Here is a 20,645-nt window from a genome sequence, read left to right on the forward strand (position 1 = left end):
AAAGAGTGTTCTAAGCACAAATAACATCTTTGAGTGTACTTTCAATGCTTTATACTCAATTACGAAACGAATTAATACAATGGTATTTATAAAATGTGTAGTGTAATAACAAAGTTTACGAATCGTGTAATTTTAATTATATAACAAATAAAAATAACTTGACTCTTATTTTATCAGAAATACATTAGTAACAATGTAAGTTTTATATTAAATATATTTAATATTATTGTGGAACACATATATCCCTATATATTGAACTTACATATTGATTTTCAACAAATCGTAATATTATTTAAAATATTTATTTGTAAATATGCATGTATATATACATTTAATACCGTACAGTAAGTTGATAACAAAGAGTGAGACTAATAATAACTCTAAAAGATGAAATTTCTAATAACTTTTTTAAATTTAACACAATTTCAATAGATAAAACATTATATATAGTTTTTTTATTATGATCGCAAGGAGTAAAGTTTAAAAAATACGAAAATTTATATTTTGATGTGTTCATAGAATTGTTTGTAAAATTTTGAATTTCTTTATTTATACACAGATATTTCGTGTTTACTTTTGCCATGGTTTACCTAATATTGTGTAAAAAATTATTTACAGTTTTAGAACAAAACGAATTAATTTATTATAAAAAAATATTGTTTACACTTATGAATAATTATTACACCTTGACAAGTATTAAATATGTATTCGATACATATATTTTTGTATAATGAATATGTGTGCAGCCAAAATGTGTATGTTACTAAACAATAAATATTATAATGTTATATTGTAATAATATCAAATTTGATGAAAACTAGTTTATACAAATATAACAGTTACAAGACTAATATAAAATACAAAGCTGTATTTATTTTTATAAGCAACTATATATTTGTAACAAATTTATATACAGACTGACATGTAGAATTAATATATATTTGTTAACAATTTTTAGGAAATTAAATAATACCAAGACAGCTAATCGTTGCATTCATTTTTATAATGAAATAATAACTAAAAAATTAATAAAAATGTTATAAAATATATAAATGTAATTTATTGAATACACGATTTAAAAGAGTAAGCAATCAATTCTATTAATCATTTTAGAAACTATTAATTAATTATGTTATAAACAGATTATAAAATTAAACTGTAAATAATTTTTTTTTAATTTTTTTATCTTGTTACGATAGATAAAAATTTGAAAATAAAAAATAATGCCAAACTTAAATTATATTATGAAGATATTTCAAAATTTTATATTTAAAATTTTTAAATTAATTATACATAATCAAATATACATACATGTAGATACTTAAAAAAATTTGTCTATTTTAATCAATAATTATTCTTATATTTACTACTTAAATAAAACTATTAATGTTTTATTAGTTATCATCCTAGTTCATTTATTTCATAACAAAAATTAGTTCTAATGAAGAATAATAATATAATATTTAATAGCTCACTTAAAGCAACTTCTGTTATATCCAACAAGCTCTTATAAAGCCTTTTGTTCCTTAACCTTGCATAGTAATGATAGGGTCATTATTTCTGCAAAATAACTCGTATACATATAAATATTTTGTTTTACAGGCAATTTTTATACTGAAAATGGATAAAAAATTAAATACGCGGAAAAAGAGAATTAAATAATTACATACATCTAATAATCTAGTGAAATATCTAATAATCGCTATTTTATTATTCGATTAGGTTACATTTCACATTCGCGTAGATGGTAGAACTATTGACGTAACAAAATCAAATAATTTAATATTTTCATTTGATAAAAGAAATAATAACGATCGATTTTGCACAACGGAACATTCACCCTAATTTAGTCAGTAAGCAACTGGCACGCAAGGTGGTCAAACGGGATTCCCATCGTAGCTATTCTTAACCAGACCAGGCTAATATTGAATCCGCTCAATTACTTCCAGCTATACTAGCATCAGCAATAAATATAACTGTTATTATGAATTTTTAATTCCTTTTTACATCGTATTATACGCTGAATGAATGAACAGCGCAGTTTTGAATCCATTTATATTTATTTTGTTTCGTTCAAAAATCGATATGTTACATGTAAAACTTTCGTTTTACAAAGAACATGTCAAGCGAAAACAGATTTTACATTTAGGTGTTAATAAGCTTTGCATACATCGATATACGTCTATGGTGTATACAACGGGAAATATGTACGCATAAGAAAAAGTAAACGATTATTATAATTATGTAAATAATTTTGTTCTAAATGAGAAAGATCGAAATGAATACGGAATATTTAAAAAAAATAATATTTGCAATTTGTTAAATTTACAATTTATATTTATACGAAGTAAAAGAGAGTTTTTTCTCATTGACAAAATTATTTGCATAATATAGTTAATAGAAAATAAAGTAATATATGAAAAAGGAAAAGATTTAAATATTAGAATGTCGACTGGGGTCGTATTTTTATTTACCCGAAGAAAGAGAGAAGCGTCAGACTTCTCGGTAAGAAGAAAGACGAGCCGGAAAGAAACAAGACCGCGAGGAAGAAGAATGCCCAGGTTAAAAATAGCAGCGCGCATTTTCAAATAAAAAGTGATAAGCAACCTGCAGGATAACGATTAAGGTGGTGGTAAAGAAGGGAGCCGAGAGGAAAAAAGGAGCAATACCGACGGAGCAGAAGAAGATGGCCAGCAAAACAGAATGAAAGAACGTACTTTGGTAAAAAGAAGATGTACAAAAGCAAGCACATCTGTACGGAGAGAGAAGAAAGATTCTCGCCGATATCTTGGCCCACTGGGATACAGTATATATCGGCTATAACGCATGGTGGTCAAGCTTGGCTCGGTGTTGGTTGGAATAAAGGTGAGAACCGGTGGTGTGTACAGGTCCTGGAAGGAGGAATCTCCCACCCTGTAGCTTTTACCCGTGTATTTCGCATGGTTTACTGGTCATACAATCAAGTGCATCTAGCACCGAGCCGCTAAGTGAATCTACCTGATATCTCCTGCAACAAGAGCGCAGCATGTTCGAGATACAGATTTGATCGAAATTTCGTACGTAATTGTTGAATATTTTCGGTAAGAATCAAATAAAACCGTTGTAGCAGGTTTGCTGTTGAGAATTTTACGATAAAGTCGATCACGCTGAAACTCGTATATATACGTACTATACGCACGCGATACGCGCATGTGTGAGCAATGTCGCAGTAGTAAGTAAATTGTGATGTAATGGAAACGCGCCCGATTCCTATGAAAATGTTCGAGTTTTACCGAGTTTCACTAGGCGCGCGGTAAATAAATGTATAGATTTATGTAAGCAAATGTATTTATGTAAGCGATACAACATTAAAGTTCGCGTTATCGTTGAGATTTATCGCAGTACACACAATGCAATTATCGAATACAGCAAGGTTTTTTCTATCTTGAAATTTCATTCAACTTTTCATCATTAATAGTATAGACTCGATGGAAATTGCCCGAGTATATCTAAAAGAAATAGCGAAACGTCATCATGTACGAAGAAAAACGTGTATCCATTCACCACTATCTGCTTTCCTCTCGGCATTATATAAACGTATGTACGTATACGCATAAACGTTGTTAAGCACCTTGAATAATGTATTATTATATATCTCGTTCGTTTCATTTCCTTCTTATATCGGCGAAATAAAGGAGAATTATTCGTATAAATCGTAAGTCGATATAATCGAAAATTCATATGGAATTAAAGCTCGTGCAAGCTCTTTGCGATTACGTTCGATAGTCGGGTGTGCCTTGATAGATCGATTTGCGGACATCGATGCGATCTATTAGTACAGTCCTCGAATGCTGGTGCACGAATGAAGACGATTCGATTTATGATGCCGCGATATGCTAACCATTTTGGTTTCGTTAAAGCCGAGGGCAACCTTCGGGTGTCCCTCCGCCTCCAGCTTGAGCTGGACTGAAAGAAAAGGAAGAGGGAAAGGAACGAGTTCTTCGGTGCCTGTGCACAGTCTAGTTCAAGACTCACGATGATAGTGAACGTCCCATGAAGATTCCTCCGGCCGGCTGCCCTTCTCTGCCTAAACCAGAAACTAGTGTCACCGAGCATCGTGGACCGACCACCGTTTGCACAGGTCGCGGAACCTCTACAGGTCAGTGCACGTTTATCTTTCGGATGCGGCAATTATTCAGTCGCTGTCTTCTCAAAATCTCACTTCGCTACTTTGTCAAACGATCTTTTACGCGTCTGACATTCGACCCGATCACGGTTCGAGACGTTACGAAACGCCGATTTCTATCGCCCATGCACCTTTTCGTCACTTTTTCTCCCTTTCTTTCTCTTCGCAATTTTTTCTTTTTTTTTTTTTATATTTATACTCTTACTCGAAGAGGGTTAGATATATAAAATATAACATATTAGACATAACCGCGTATATTTTTAAACGCGTTTTAATTATACTCGACGTAAATAAGCGGAAATTTATTTGTCGACATTTTTTGATCATTTTTTTGTCCATTTTCCTTGATTTTAGAAACATCTCTACGATACACTAAACGTAACTATGTATCCTTTAAATAACGTTTTAACTGTATCGTATTTAAGTGACTTTAAATCGAATGGTCCATACATTTTGGTCGTTTTTGTCTATTTCTTTCACTCGCAATTTTAAAAATGGTCACAAGTGTATTTTACGAGGATAGCATAAAATAAAAATTAAATATAACTATATATATTTTCAATAGTCCATATAGTAACCATTTATATATTTAACCATTTTTGTTCATTTCTTTCCTCTACGATTTTGAAAATATGTATAAGTGTATTTAACGAGAATAATATACATTGCACTAAATGTACCTATGCACCTTTTAAACAACTATAACGTTTTAACTATACCGTATTCACGTGACTGTAAATTGAATAATTCGTACTTTTTTGTCACTTTTTATCCATTTTTTGTCCATTTCTTTTTCTTGCAATTTTAAATATGTCCATTAGGGTATTTGACGAGGGTAGCATATGATACACTAGACATAATTATATATGTATATATTTTATGTCGTTTTAATTATGTCCTGCTTAGGTGATAAGAAATATATATATAGTCAATGTATTTTTATAATTTTTTCGATCATTTCTTCTCTCGACAATTTGAAAAGTACCGTCGTTTATGTTCACGTTGTGTTAAGGTAACGTATAATACCTTTTTAATCGCGTTTTAACTATATCCTATTTAAGTGAATGGAAATTGATTGGCCATTGCAATTATTCGTGTGAAGCTTACGTGAGCCGAATGTTACGCGTAAAAATATCGAGAAATCCTGATTTACAGGTTTCAAAGTTGATACATATGTAAATATTATTACGTTTGAAATCATCTCGTAAAATTTGGAACGCGAGGAAGTTATCATTCCGTGAAATATCGCTACGTGACATTTTTGATTTTCTCGAATTCCGTTTCGTACGAAGATACTGGCTATGACGAGCTATTATCGTTACAACGTGCGAGAAACGTAAGTCATTGAGACAGAGTACTTTTCTTTGCTCGCACGTAACGTGGATTTTACAATCTACTACGACTGCACGTGAAGCTAATATTGATCCAGAGGAGTTGAAAAAATAGTTAAAAAACCGATAGAGGTCGCTATATGAGGTCGATATACGATTCTCAATGATGGAAATTAAGTAAAAAGTGCGACTGTAATTATTCAGAAAACTTCCAACCGATTTTACCGTTTCGTCTCCTCGATTTCAAATTTTTCGACCAATTATAATCGCCAACTGGATCGACGAATTATAAGAATGGCGACGTTCCGTAATTTGCTCCCAAATGTTTTAAGAATTGAAAAAAAAAAAGAAAAAAGAAGGAAAAGAAAACGGGAGATTTTAGTTTCATAGCTGTGGATGTTTTTTCAAGCAAGATGAACATCGAAGAACAATCGACGATTCCCGATTTAATTGTCCTCTGCTTGCAGCCAGTTTAAACCGACGCTAATAAAATATTAGACAGCTGTATCGATAAATTTGTACTAACCGATTTTGTTATTTCACTTGTTTAATTTCGTATATTTCGACGAATCAGGTCGACGAATTGTAAAAATGGAAAAATTTCGTAATTTTCTCCGAAATGTTCGGAAGATTGGAAAAGAACGATCATTTTTATTCCAGCTTCATCGATATTTTTCCAAGAAGCGAAATAAACAGATTGAGAAATAGTCGATGATTGCCTATTCGATTGTTTTTACAGAAGGAAAATGCATCGACTCTAATTTAGTTTCCGAGAAGAAAAACTAGGAAATAAATTAGATAATTAATCTAACAAGTTATTTATGATTTCACGGTAAGATACTGTAGCGAAGTCGATGTTGCCTTTTTTCAAGCAACAATGATTGATCGGTCGGCTTTCTCGGCGACATCGCTACTTTTCTGCGAAAGTGACGTTTTCATCCTTTTAATAACGATCGCAAATATCGATATTAGCGCGCGTATTAGCGGGAACTTTCAAGGAGCTCGGAACTATTAATGGGCGTATAATTCACCGGCTGTTTGAAAAGCCTTCGTAATATCGCGTACAATGCCGAAGATAGTCACCGATTAAATTGCCTTTGTAAACAGGGAAATTCAAAGATCTGCTGGCTAAAAATAATCTTCCACGAAGCGTTATCCTACATGTCGTGCGTCTGCCGTGAACAGCCTGTCAGGATTCACCTGTTCTCGCGGATTGTCGGAAATTTTTCTACAACAAAGGGAAATATATAATAATCTTAACGATTTATGATAATAGAAATTCTGATGACGCATCTTTTCCACCCGAGAAAAATCATTTTTGCACGAGGAAACTTTTAATGCAAATTGTTGGCTGACTTGAGTTATTGGATGATTACGATAACAAGCACGCTCTGACTAATAACTTGTACGTGAAATATTCTTGTTTACCCGATGTTTTAATGGCTGAAACGCAGCAAATTTTAAACCACCGTTGGTCACTATTGTTGCTGTAATATTTTGTTTATTGTTTCGTAATATTTGCCCTCACGGTCATATTTTCCTTCTTCTTCCTCTTCGTTAATGCTATTTCCCATTTCATCAGGACTTATTTCGATTATTTCGATTATTTCGATTATTTCGATTATTTCGATTATTTTGATTTCGTCACATTATTCCTCCATTCAAGCCATTTTCATTACTTGTATCTATTTTTTTATTATTCGATATTGTAATTACGACATTTCTTATATTGGCTGCAATTTTTTCCCTTTTCTTTTTTCGCTATTTAGTGCCATTAACTATTTTTCTCTTTTTTATTATCATTATCGCTTTACCGGTTTTTTCTTTCTTCTTTCAATATGAATTAGGGTCGTTTGATGTTATTTATGTTACTATAATTGTTTTTTAATAACATGGTAGGCATTTTTATTATTGCGAAATATTGGTCGTTATTTGGCATTGTTTTTCGTATCTACCACGCTTTTTTCGCAATTGAATATTTCTTCCGTTTTTTTTTCGTTGGATTATGTTATTTTGTTTAATTACAGTTCACTTTACTTACGCAATGGTACTTGTTCGACATAAGACTGCTTGCTTAGCGCGATTTACCTTATACCATTTTATATTATCATTTTCGCGCTATGTATAACGTTTTTGGAGAACATTTCTCATTGTTTCTCGCGTTGCGAAAATTCTAAACGTTACGAATACTCTGTTCTTTTCGTATTGCGAAAATTCTACCGTGTGTCTCATTGTCATTCGTGGGTGGTAATGGTAAAACATTATTTGTTTACTGCAGCGTACTTCTCCATTTACCATATAAAGCGGTTATTTATATGCAAACGGAATAATCGATGGTTCTGAAGCACGAAACATAGCGTAACAGTGGAAGGTCTGTGAATTTCAATGATCGAAGACGAAAAGATCGGAGATAATCTGCGTTCGATACGATCACTGTTGGAGAACTCGTGGACGAGGTTGACTCTTTTTTCTCTCTGGCGAACGATGAAAAACGTGGAAGCGGATGCGGCAAGTTTAAGGTCTCGCATTTTTACCAAAATGAACCCGGTGAAGAAGATGCTATTTATAGATATCCGTATTGAGCAATATCAGCACAAGTACGGCGTAACCTGCAGGACTTGTTTTCGCGTAAAGAGCCATAAGAGGTACAGAGATCGGGATATTTAAGAAGTTCTTTACATTCTTAGAGGACTGTTTCAGCGTCACTTAACGTCGGTAATTTAAAATCGTCGTATCGCCCGAGGCATTGCCTCTAACTCACAGTAGTATTTCCTCTTCTAACGTTATTTGACCTTTATGAAAACGATTCAGCAACCGTGTAGCCAGACAAACAACTGAAAGCTTTGCCTTTTATGAAAATTTTACTGCCACTCTTCTCTTCCTGTGTTTTTTCGCAAACCAAATCATTTTCCACGGCTATTTGTCCACGGATATAAATAGGGTTGTGCGGAAGAGGGATAAACACGAATTTTTGGAAAATCCGAATTTCGGAATTCGTTACTTCGTTGAAATGGATTTGATTTCGATTGGAGAATTTGTTGGTTAATTTATTAAAATGGAATACATTAAGATTCGAGAATTTGTTGATTAATTTATTAAAATGGAATACATTAAATTGTTGATTAATTTATTAAAATGGAATAGATTGGGATTCGAGATTTTGTTGATTAGTTTATTAAAATAAAATAGATTGGGATTCCAGATTTTGTTGATTAATTTATTAAAATGGAATAGATTGGGATTCGAGATTTTGTTGATTAGTTTATTAAAATAAAATAGATTGGGATTCCAGATTTTGTTGATTAATTTATTAAAATGGAAAAGATTAAGATTCGAGAATTTGTTGATTGATTTATTAAAATAAAATAAATTGGGATTCGAGATTTTGTTAATTAATTTATTAAAATGGAATAGATTGGGATTCGAGATTTTGTTGATTAATTTATTAAAATGGAAAAGATTAAGATTCGTGAATTTGTTGATTGATTTATTAAAATAAAATAAATTGGGATTCGAGATTTTGTTGATTAATTTATTAAAATGGAATAGATTTGGATTGGAGAATTTGTTGATTAATTTATTAAAATAGAATAGATTTGGATTGAAGAATTTGTTGATTAATTTATTAAAATGCAATAGATTTCGATCTGAAAATTTGTTAATTAATTTATTAGAATGGAATAGATTTAAATTTGAAAATCAGTTGATTAATTTGTTATATTTTAATAAACTTGGATTTGAGACTTCGCGTTTAAATAAATTGAAGTTTGTATAAACATATTTTTGAAAATTCGCGCAGAAAGAAATCGACGTTGGAGAATTTATATTGGAATAAATTTTTGCTCGAATCAAAGAAATTTATGTTCGAATAAGATTTTTAAAATTTGTTTTAACACTCATATTTAAGTGAATTAATGTACGAAAATGCGGATTCAAATAATCGATATTCGAAGAGTCAAGTTAAGAAACTAATTTTACAACAAGTTAAAGAAATAAGAAAATTCCTATTTAGATAAATTGACGTATAATTAAATTAATATCCAAAGTTAGTCTTTAAATAAAAAATGACCTTGAAATAAATTAATGTACAAATGAAATAAAAAAAAGACAATTCATATTTGAATAAATGAGGTATCTTTTAAAGCTACTAATGAGAATTACCATGGTGATATATAAAATTATTTTTAATTATTTGTTTGAATAATAATTCAATAATAATTCAAATATTCTCATACGTATGAGATTACAATTAAATTCGAATTAAAAAAATAAAAAGTATCAGCTAAAATTGATCACGTTGAAATTCTAACATAAACATTGAATGACTCAAATTTTTATTTACACATTATCTACCATAGTAATCGATGTCGTCGATTTCTTTCTTCCTTTTGTGTCTTTTCCCTTTTTTACATAGACAATGGCACGATTTTTAGAGAGCGGCAAGAAAACGCAAATATTGAAGAGGTTTCTATTAGAGCATCTTCATGCTTGCTCGATTGACGCGCAATTTTAACACGTTCAAGTACGTTTAGCGAAGTGTCAATTGCTTCGTGGTAATTAAAGTCTCGAGTTACCACTGAAAGCTATTTCTCACGCACGGAAAGAGATGACCGATTATTTGAATACCGTCACGTATGATTGTAAAATTTTATTTCTGCTCTTTATCCGCTCATGTTTTGGCTAGAAAGTCGATCATTAATCCTCCATCGAACTTTCCAAATATTTTTTCTTCGCCAATTTGCCGTAGATTTTTTAACGAAAACTATAGCTATGCTATTATATAATTTGTTTCGCAATTCGCTATTATGCAGTTTATTAACCACTATCGGGATATTGAAGAAATCAAAATTTTCTTTTGATGTAATATAGCATCTTTATATTGAAATTCTGGACATTTCTCTTGTTAAGGTAAGAATAGAATTTTTCAAAATCTTTAAATAAATATATAATAAAATTTTGATTGTGATTAATAGCACTTAGAGTTTAAACGTTAATTATTTGTATTAATATTTTTCAAAGGAGATTAAAGGATAGTGATATTATTTATTTAACTTTGGAAATAACATTGAAATTTTTTATGAACAATTCATCTATTATTAATTTATTGAACCCTGATGTACTATTTGTTTATTTTTTAAATTTCTTTTTTTTAATTTCTTTAATTTCTTTCAATTTCTTTTTCTTAATTGATTTTTAGTTCTTTATTATCTTTTGCTTGCACTGATACTAATGCATTATACGCTATTATTTATTTATATATGATTGTGTCTAAAGAATTTTTACCTATATAAATAAATAATATAAGTAAAGAAATATAAAATTGTTAGGATATAAAATATTACGCATATTTCATACATCGATGTAAATTATTTTGCAAATAATTTCTAATGACTAATACATGATATTCCTTATTTTAAAAAAATGTATATATCTATTCGAAGAAATACATATATTCTCGTTAAAGTGCTTTCAAAGTACTTCATATGAACATTTTTTAGAGTTGTAAGTACATGGTAGTTTAAGTATCGCTGATTATAAATATTTGAATTGTATTTAAAGCTTTTAGTAAACTTTTCTTGGAATAGCATTTTTGGGAACTGTACCAGAAATATCGCAAAAGTAATCGAATATTTGGTCAAAAATTTATCACTTATTTCATAACGAATTTTATCTTACTGTAGAATATATTTTTTAATACTCATTTTTAATTTTCATATATAACAAAGTAAATATTGGCAATAACAAATTGATATTAAAAATCGACTATTTATTTATTATACATATATTTATTTATTTGCTTGAAATATGAATTGATTTTACTTATACCAGTTAAACGATACAACATTTAATAAAATAAAATTAATCATAGTAGCAAAACAAAAAAATTAATAAAAATATTTTCTATTCCAGAGAATACATTTTATAGAAAAGACTATTTTTCAAAGATTATTTTCCAATATTTTTGTATAAAATTTAAGCGATTAATGTACATGTAATTACAATTAATTTGTATTCATTTTATTAATTATGAATATTTAGTTACATTTTCATTTAATTACTATTTTAAATATTGGACTACATGACATTTAATTACACTCTTTTAAACATTAAACAGTTTACTCTAAAATCACATTCGGTTTGCCAAGGAAAACTATTCTCAAAGAACAGGTGTACCTTTTGACTCTATATCATACGTTTTTATACACAATATTAGTCAAATATTCCGATTATCCTTATCTATGAATTAAAGCGTATCAATGACGTGCATGTACAGTCGTATAATCTTTATCTGAAATAGCATGGAACAAATCTATATTCGTTACGGGTTTGGCCACGGTTTGCCACGATTGCAGCGAAGTTCATCTATTTTTATTAGGCCGTTGTGCGTTCGTCGCACGTAAACATAGAAATCGTTACATTCTTGTTTACTTCACGTAATCATCAATGGTAACCGGAGCACGTTTACTTTACGGTTTCATTGAACGCGTGTTCTAATGAAAATTGTATTTATTCCGGACAGGCAGGTGCGTATGGCTGATTCTGCATGCGACATCGCAGATCTTTCTAGAGTAACGCTGAAAAGACACATGCTACAATTGTATCCACGTTCGTTATTTCGATACAGACCATTGATCCGTGAAAGACGTTACTGGTTACCATACCTCGCTTGTTCGAGATACATATGTACTTCATCTCCTGGTGTACATTAATAGGGACTTTTGCGAGGGAGAGTTGATAAAATCGTACTGTTTACGATATTTCATGTTTTTCCTTTGTACGAATGTGTGTCCGAGCTTGTGAAATCTGAAATTATAGTTTAATATTTAAGATATCCATTATTAATATTTTTTGAGATAATAAATGATATAAATATAAATGTGTTTAAAATAAATTAATAATAAAATAAATTAATTCTAGCATTAAAATTTGAAGAAATGTATCAAATCCTTTGTTGATACTAGAACTTACAAAGTGAAGTTGAAATGACTGGCCTCGAACTTTCTGTTTCTGTAATTAGTAGAAACATATATTTCCTTTTAGCAACATTCATATTGACTTTTGTTGAGATGGAAATATAATTATATATATATATATATATATATATATATATATATCTATTTATCTTCATTGTGTCACTAAAATTATGATTTATGCTGATTATGTTTGTATATATGTTAAACGTCATTTTAGTTTTGGTGTTAAATTACTACATTTATATAATATTACTAAATTGATATAATATTTACTGTAATACAATCAAAGTATTTATTATTACTATCAAAACTTGCTGAAATGTATTAAATTCTCCGTTAAATTATTATATTTGTTGATCGAAATAATGTCAATTACAATATATAAAATTACGATGGAAATAATATTTCTATCAATATCAGAATTTATATATAAATATAAATAATTTGTTCATCGATATAATAATTATTATCATTGATACATTTAATTTTGCCTAAATTACATTAAAATAAAATTTAGATTCTAACCTCTACGAATAGTAAATTTAAAAGCTTCGAATTCTTTATTCAATAATAAATTCGTAGTAAAACTTGTCTGCGTCAAGAGACTTTTTAAAAAATAAGTCTGGAAAAGATTTTAACTGAATTAATATTTGTGTAATAATGTTTGATGCATTAGTTTATGTTAAAAGTAACAAAATTATACTTATCTTAAGACGCAAATATAATCGAAAATAAACTGTATCCACAGTCTAATAACTCTTCTACTTCTCAATGAATAATTATTTTAGAGATAATGCATCCACCAATAGATACCTGTTACATGCACAAAAGCATGTTAATAAATCACTCAAGGATTATCTGAAATTTCAATACGATGTATTAGGAAACGAGGAAAGAATATTCGAAGAAATTCGTCGGAATATTCCTTGCGTGACTTATGAAACATAAAATAAATTATGCAATTGGGATAGTGTGCATTCGAACAACAAATGTAATTGCACAATGAGAAATTTATAGAAAAATTCTAATAAACATGTTCGTCTTTCTCTATTCCATGTGCGCATGCGCGTGGGGCGCCACCACGTGACCGTTCCATTCAATTATGTATGTATGTGATATGTACCGTGTAATTATAGTATCACGTATAGCCAATTTTTTCAATAATTTAATATTATTGTTTTGGTCCCGTGTGAAATCACGATGGGAAATTGCGAATTTATTATCATAGACTTTTTGCGAGAAAAAGACTAGAAAAAAGAAGAGGATATAGGTATGCATATATATAAACAGAGGAACAAATAATGCGATATGTTTTGTTTTCAGAGAGAAACATAGATACGTTCACTTTATCCTTTAGCCTTGTTCTAAATACCAGAACGTAGAAATTTTGTTTATACGATAATTCCGAAATTTTATGCTATTTTTTCTTTTTCTATTATTATATTGATTATTAGGTGATAAAAGAAATAGATGATAAAAATACTGGGCTCATTTTAATGAAATGAATTAAGGATGTTAGGTGAAATAGATCGGAACAACGTATCGAAAACATGAATTATTTTATGCCAATTGTGTTAAGAGAATAATATTATGAAAACAAAAGTTCTTATAAAAAAACTAGTTCGATCGAAAATAGATATCGATCTTTTCCTGTCACAGTAAATTTTACTCAAAAATTATTTGGAGAGAATAATAACGTTGAAATGATCCTTTTTGATTTGAAACATTTTATTTACATAAATTGTTTAATAAGTTTTCCGTGAACTATGAAAAAATTATGCTATTACATTTAATGAATTTTAAGTAAGAATAAGGGAAGACTAAAGTTTTGTATATATTTTAACTCTTATTTTAAAGTTTCATATTAAATCTCCGAAGTTATTAAATATAGTATTTCATTAATTAAATTTTAGGATTTAAATTTACCACGTAAAAAATCATTGTAATATTTTTTTTATAAGAACAGAATTTTATGTTTTCTATGGAAATTTTATTATTTGTACTGCGAATTTTTAATACTCTTTTCTGTCTTGTATAATTGGTAATTAAATACATCATAAATTATGTCACAAGTGGTATCATAATTATATCATCAATCAAGATTAGTGGATTAATAGATCTCATATTTAACTTTGGTCATTTATGAATACATTTTTATGCAAATTTTATTCTTTGAAATTTCGATTAATTGAATAAGTGTTATAAATGTTTTTTGGATGTCAAAATCAAATTAGATTTACGTTTTTATTCCTCTTTTAATCTTTTAGTAATTAATTTACTTTCAACTCTTTCAATTTTCTTAAATTCACACTTACAATTACATGGAAAGAGATGGCAATTTGACCTAAATTTATTTCGATACGTGAATCGATTGTCATTTTGGTATTGTCTGCGACAATGATTTAAAAAAGAAATTGTATTTTTAAAGAAGAATTTCGAAACGTAAATAAGTATTTTTTACGTGATAAGTCTCCTTTATGTATTTCACTTATTTAATATCAATTTCATTGATTTCTTCATCCTTATTAATTGAATGATATTTAAAATCACGATGTAAGAGTGTCTATTAGAGCATTTCAATATACAGGGTGTTTTATTTATTTTCATTACATTTGCCAATAGAAAAAATTTTGTACGCCATGAAAATTTATTTCGTTCGAAATGAAAAATACTATAATTCATAATTTGTTCTTTCAAGGAAACATTTTCACGAGTTTTCAAGGTTAAAATTATTTTTCACATATTAACATTTCTTTTTTTCTGTTTTCTTACAATGCAACGTTATAATGTACATGTAGACAAATTTAATAATATATTGTACAATATCATGACCTTCAAATGACCTTGTATGAGAAATCTCATCAGCTGAAGGAAGGTCCGGAAAAATTCAACACTTTTTGTTTTTGTATAATCGTTGTGCGAATATAATGAAAATGAAAGGAAATTCTTTTGTGTAAAATCCCTCAGTGTCAAATATTTAGAAGTAGACAAATTATAACGAACGCATTTTAAAATAAAAGGCAAAAGACGTTGGAATTTTGCAGTTTCGTATCAATTAGCTAAATTTGCTTCATTCAAGGTCATTTGAAAGTCATATGTAGAAGTCTTTGAATGCATTTTGATATGCGTTACAGTGTTGCATTATGAAAAACATGTCGTTGATGTGCAAAAAGTGTATGTGACCTTGAAAATCCAGGAAAATTGGCCTTGAAACAGAATGACCATGAACCACATTTTTCGCTTTAAATCGAATAATTTCTCATGACATGATTTTTCTTATTACGTAGTAAATATGGCGAAGATATTACAGAATGCAAGATAAATGAAAACATTACGAGAACAGAATATTTTTATTGAGTGCCACATGTGTTACTTGGAACTAATTGACGTAACCGTGATTTGGAGTACGTTGTTATAGTAACAACTCGTTCCAAATATACAAGTGTACAAATCGTTTGAACATTATTTTCAGAATAAGAATATAAAAATATGAAAATATAAAATATGAAGAAAGAAAATAATTGAAAAGGATACTATTTGTATCAAACTTTTGCATAAAGTCCCTCAAACTATTAGGTTGATCGAAACTAATTTTGGTATAAAATAGTATTAATTTTTTTTTACCATTAAAAATCAAGCATAAAAATAAGGCGACTTTTAAATTGTAAATTAAATTGTTTATTTCTTTTAATAATATATTCCTGACTTAAATGAAAAGAAAAAATTGTTACTATCGTAATTACAAATAATAAAATTAAAAAATGTGTTTGCGCGATTTCGGATTATAATGGATTAAAATAAAACAAAATTTTATCAAATTTTAATCTACAACTTTTTACCATCTTTCGATTAGTTATATAATTCTAATTAACGTGTGATTATATTTAATACTTCTTAATACTATTTACTGACCGACCTAAAATTATGAAAGAATAGTCGCATTGCTATTACCAAAAAATGAAACTTGCTGTTGCGAGAGTGAGACGTTTAATACGTTGGGAATATTTTGTTGTACCGAAAATCTAGGAAGTATTATCTACTATAAAAATTTGATACTAATGAGCCAACCTAATATTACGAAAAAGGGTCTAATTTCTATTCCCCAAAAATAGAGTTTGCTGTTGCCAAAAAATTTCAGATATGTGACATAACTCTGCCAAGATTTTTTCAAAATTTATAAGTTGGATAAAAGTAGACTACAAGCAAACTAGGTTGATTTTGAATGACAAAGAAGAAAAGATTTTTGGCAGACTATGTTCTGAAATGGTTCTCAAACTCTACTAGTCTCTTATCGCAAGAATTAGGAGAATTAGCGTATGAATGTGCGCTGAAGTCTGACTTGAAGAACATTCCATCTTCTTGGTACAGAGATGATATAATTCATTCTGATTGGCTAAGTGCTTTTTTAAAGTGAAACTCAAGACTTTCAATAAGGGCTCCCGGAAGAAGTTCTGGCCGTGCTATTTCATTCAATAGACATGATGTTGATAATTCCTTTTCTAAACCTGTTGATGCATTGCTCGGGTACGATTTGCCATCATGGAGAATTTGAAATTTGGACGAAACCGGCGTACAAATCGTTTTACTTTATAGGAGATTAACTAGAAAATGAAATATTTCTGTAAAAGCCAGCTCTTATCTTTTTGGTAACAGTTTATGTTAATGTAGTAGCAACGAAGCAGCATGAAGAGGTCAAAGGGGGATAAGGTTTCACTTTAACCAGTCATAAACGTATGATTAAAAAGCTATTATAATATAGTATACTAAATATAAGTTGAAATAGGAATATCAAATAATTCGATCTTTTCATAATTGGGATTAGATACTTTTATAATTAATTAAATAATCAGGCTTTTGAATTATTTTTATATATCACGTAACCGATTTTTTCACTAGGTATTAAATCTATATTTTACCTAACCTAGTTGATATTTTTCAGAATAAGTTCTTTCATTATTATGCACTAAATTAAACCACGCAATTTTGGTTTATAGAAAATAGGATGATAAAATACGCCTGACTTAATTAACTGCAATAACATAAATAATATAATAAATAATAATAAATAATAATATATAATAATAAAAAAAAATTTATCTATTTTAAAAATTTGTTTTTCTTGTATAACTTGTTAAAACAGTAATTACGTAGAAACCAATAATATTAACTAATAATATTATTGGAGTATTGGACTATCACTGCCTTGTATTATTCTGCAAAAAGAATTTAATTTGCAAACATAATTTTAACTTAACCTCTTAAGGACGAACGAATTTATGTAAAACCATATATGTTCGTATTTTTTAAAATAACGACTTTTTTTGTAACTTTGTATCCTAATGAATAGAAAAATTCGGCACATTTTGACTAGCTTGATTTTTACAAAATAATTCGATCTCTATGAGATTAAATTTATTTCATTTCGTGTAACTCGAAATCATAAGAAATATCTCAAGTTTACGATGCAAACGAAACATTCTCTATTTTTCCCCTATATTTCCCCTATATATTAAACTCAATTTTCCCGAAAACGGAACAAATTTTATTCCTACTTTTCTACGTATTTTCACGCGTAGAATCACCTCGATTATTATGGCCGATTATTATCTTCAACGTTGTCATTATACAGGGTGGACCATCTAATTTGACCAAAAATTTCCTTTTCGTCTAAAAATTTGTATTGCCGTATTCTATATTTCACCAAAAATGCTTATTTCTATTCGATTCGAAACAGTACTTATTAAAAAATTATAAGGTTATATATGAAAAAGTTTAAAGTGACCTTGAGAATTTACTAAAAAGAAATTAAATGTCACCACGTTGAAGGCTCCTCAAAATCGTATAATTTATGATAAAAAAATTTTGATTCCTCCACTAGTTGCAAAAATAATGGAATTGGTCTAAATAGATGGTCCAGGCCTATATTGCTAGTATAGTTATAAGTATAATTAGTAGTTACCACAGTGCACCTATATCAAAACTAAAAAAAAAATCAAACGAAACAAAATTTCGAGTCCAAGTTGGTTAAACGTTCGACATCTTCCACTCGATAAATTGACGTAGTCTTATATCACATACGTACCAAAAATTAGTCACGTGAACAACGTGCAATTTGGACTAGTGGACTTCCTAATTATCGTCGACCAGCACTTGGTCCGTGATCTATTCCATCATCCATGTTCCTATGGTCTGTCCAAAGGCAATAAAATTATATTTATAAAAATTCTTCTAGGTTATGTTCTTAAGAATCGAAGTGATTTATTACTGGAAATGTTTTTGTCATTCTTTAAAATAATATTGCAAGTCTTCATCCTCCAGAGAAGCCATTCTCAACCTTCCTTTTTTGATAGTACTTATCAATATATTATTATTATTATTATTATTATTTTATTCATAAACGGACCGTAGTCCATTTACATAAAATTTCACATATAAAAGGAAAGCAAACAAATTATACATAATATAACACCTAAGGGACGTGCTTATAAACGCTTTGTTCAGGAGGAATAGCTTTAATCAATAATCATCCGTAATTGTCTTTTGAAAGTTTGTAAAGACCCATCAAAAAATCTATACTATTATGAAGAGTGTTTAAGTTAGTAATAATACGATACAGGGCTGGCGTGACTTTTCGCGGGGCCGGGTTCAAAAATTTTGCAGAGCCAGAATGCGTGTTTAAATCTGATGTGGTATCGGTAAATGGTATGGTATCATCATTCTGTAAAAAGTTAATCAAAATCGGTGTTTTCTAATTGGGTGATTTCCTTAACACCTAATATCTTCCGCACCCGTGTTGCAGTCGTATCAACCTTTGAAGTCAACGTCTAATGTCAACGTTTAGAACACGCTGCAACGAAATATTTCAATGCAAAGATGGCAGAGAAAATCTTACACTCGTGTCAGTGTACAGCAAGTTGTACCATATCCAATTAATCCATAATCGATTAATGGATTATGCGATTGTATTTTCTACACGCACGAATATTCAATCCACTATACAGGGGGTCCTGCAAAATGTCCAATGAGTTTTCGTAGACCGCGGGGCCTTTCAAAATGCGGGGCCGGGTTCCGGTGAACGCGCTGAACCTGCCTCGCGCCGCCTCTGATACGATAAATTGGATTAATTATATATATATGATCGAGATATACATTCCTTTGTAGTATCCACTCATTGTAGCATACCTAACATAATTTAAAAATTTTGTGTAACTCGGTTCAGCCCATGTACCACCTAGGAATATTCAAGGTGCAACAGGTTGAGAACCGCTGTTCTAGATCGTTTACTTGTACTCGCAATTGCGATGTTTTCAATCGTGTTAAGTTTGAAATGAATACTAATATACAATTGTCTTAGATCAGCAGTTTTGAACTATTTTTTGCTTTATGTATTTCGTGAAATATGTACTTTCATTAACGTTTTGTACTTATTGTTCGTCTAAGAGAAGTGAAAATAGAAATTGATTTAAATTTTTTCAGAGTATATAAAATGTTCGGTTATGGTGGTAAAATTGAACATTAAACGATTCTATATATAAAAATAAATGGAAATGAAAGAATAAAATTTTTTCGTTTGAAGTTTCGTTTTGGAGAAAATTGAGGTTGAAAATTTCATGGGGCATCTTTCTTTTATTTCAGTTTTACCATTCGAAAATATTTCCAATATTTTTATATCTGTATTAAGTACCTTGAATGATAGAATAACACAAAAGATTACCATTTTTTTAAGACGTCCAAAGGGAAAAAGGTTTAGAAAATAGGTTAAAATCTATAGAGTTCAAACTTGGTTAAATCGACGTGCGCCCCGTGAATTTTCAAATTGAGTTTTTTCGAGAACGAAGCCTCGAACGAAAAAATTTTATTCTTACTTTTCGATCCACTTTTTCATAAATTATCATCTCTTATCAGTTTTAGCCATCAGTTATAACAAATACGCGTAAAAACTTTAAAATGTCGCTGTGTATAATACAATGTTTATCTAATCAATAAATTTCAATCAAAGACTAGAACATTTCTATCTAAGAAATGTCTTCAATGAAGATCTTCCATGGTTATTAAACGTATAAATTCTGAAAAATTGCAACGATTTAAAATAATTGACGATCGTGAATAAGTGAATTCATAATAAATTGGGAAATCTTTGATATATCTTGATTTGTCTTTGCACAGACTCTGAAC

General features: G+C 29.5%; 1 protein-coding gene across 2 annotated transcripts in view; it reads left to right on the plus strand.

The window, feature by feature from the left end:
- The first annotated feature begins 2,975 nt into the window (after window positions 1-2,975).
- The window catches only part of LOC108550354 (monocarboxylate transporter 12-B), a 47,427-nt gene continuing 29,757 nt past the window's right edge, over window positions 2,976-20,645 (plus strand). Inside the window, exons 1-2 of one of the 2 annotated variants that reach the window (XM_017904084.1) lie at window positions 2,976-3,056; window positions 3,900-4,138. The gene's annotated coding sequence lies outside the window, so the exon portion shown is untranslated. Of the gene's footprint in view, window positions 3,057-3,845; window positions 4,139-20,645 lie in introns of those variants that run through there. The other variant, XM_017904085.1, reaches the window with a different exon arrangement.

Source organism: Eufriesea mexicana, unplaced genomic scaffold (genome assembly GCF_001483705.2).
Source record: "Eufriesea mexicana isolate 0111107269 unplaced genomic scaffold, ASM148370v2 scaffold2646, whole genome shotgun sequence".
NCBI classification, from domain to species: domain Eukaryota; kingdom Metazoa; phylum Arthropoda; class Insecta; order Hymenoptera; family Apidae; genus Eufriesea; species Eufriesea mexicana.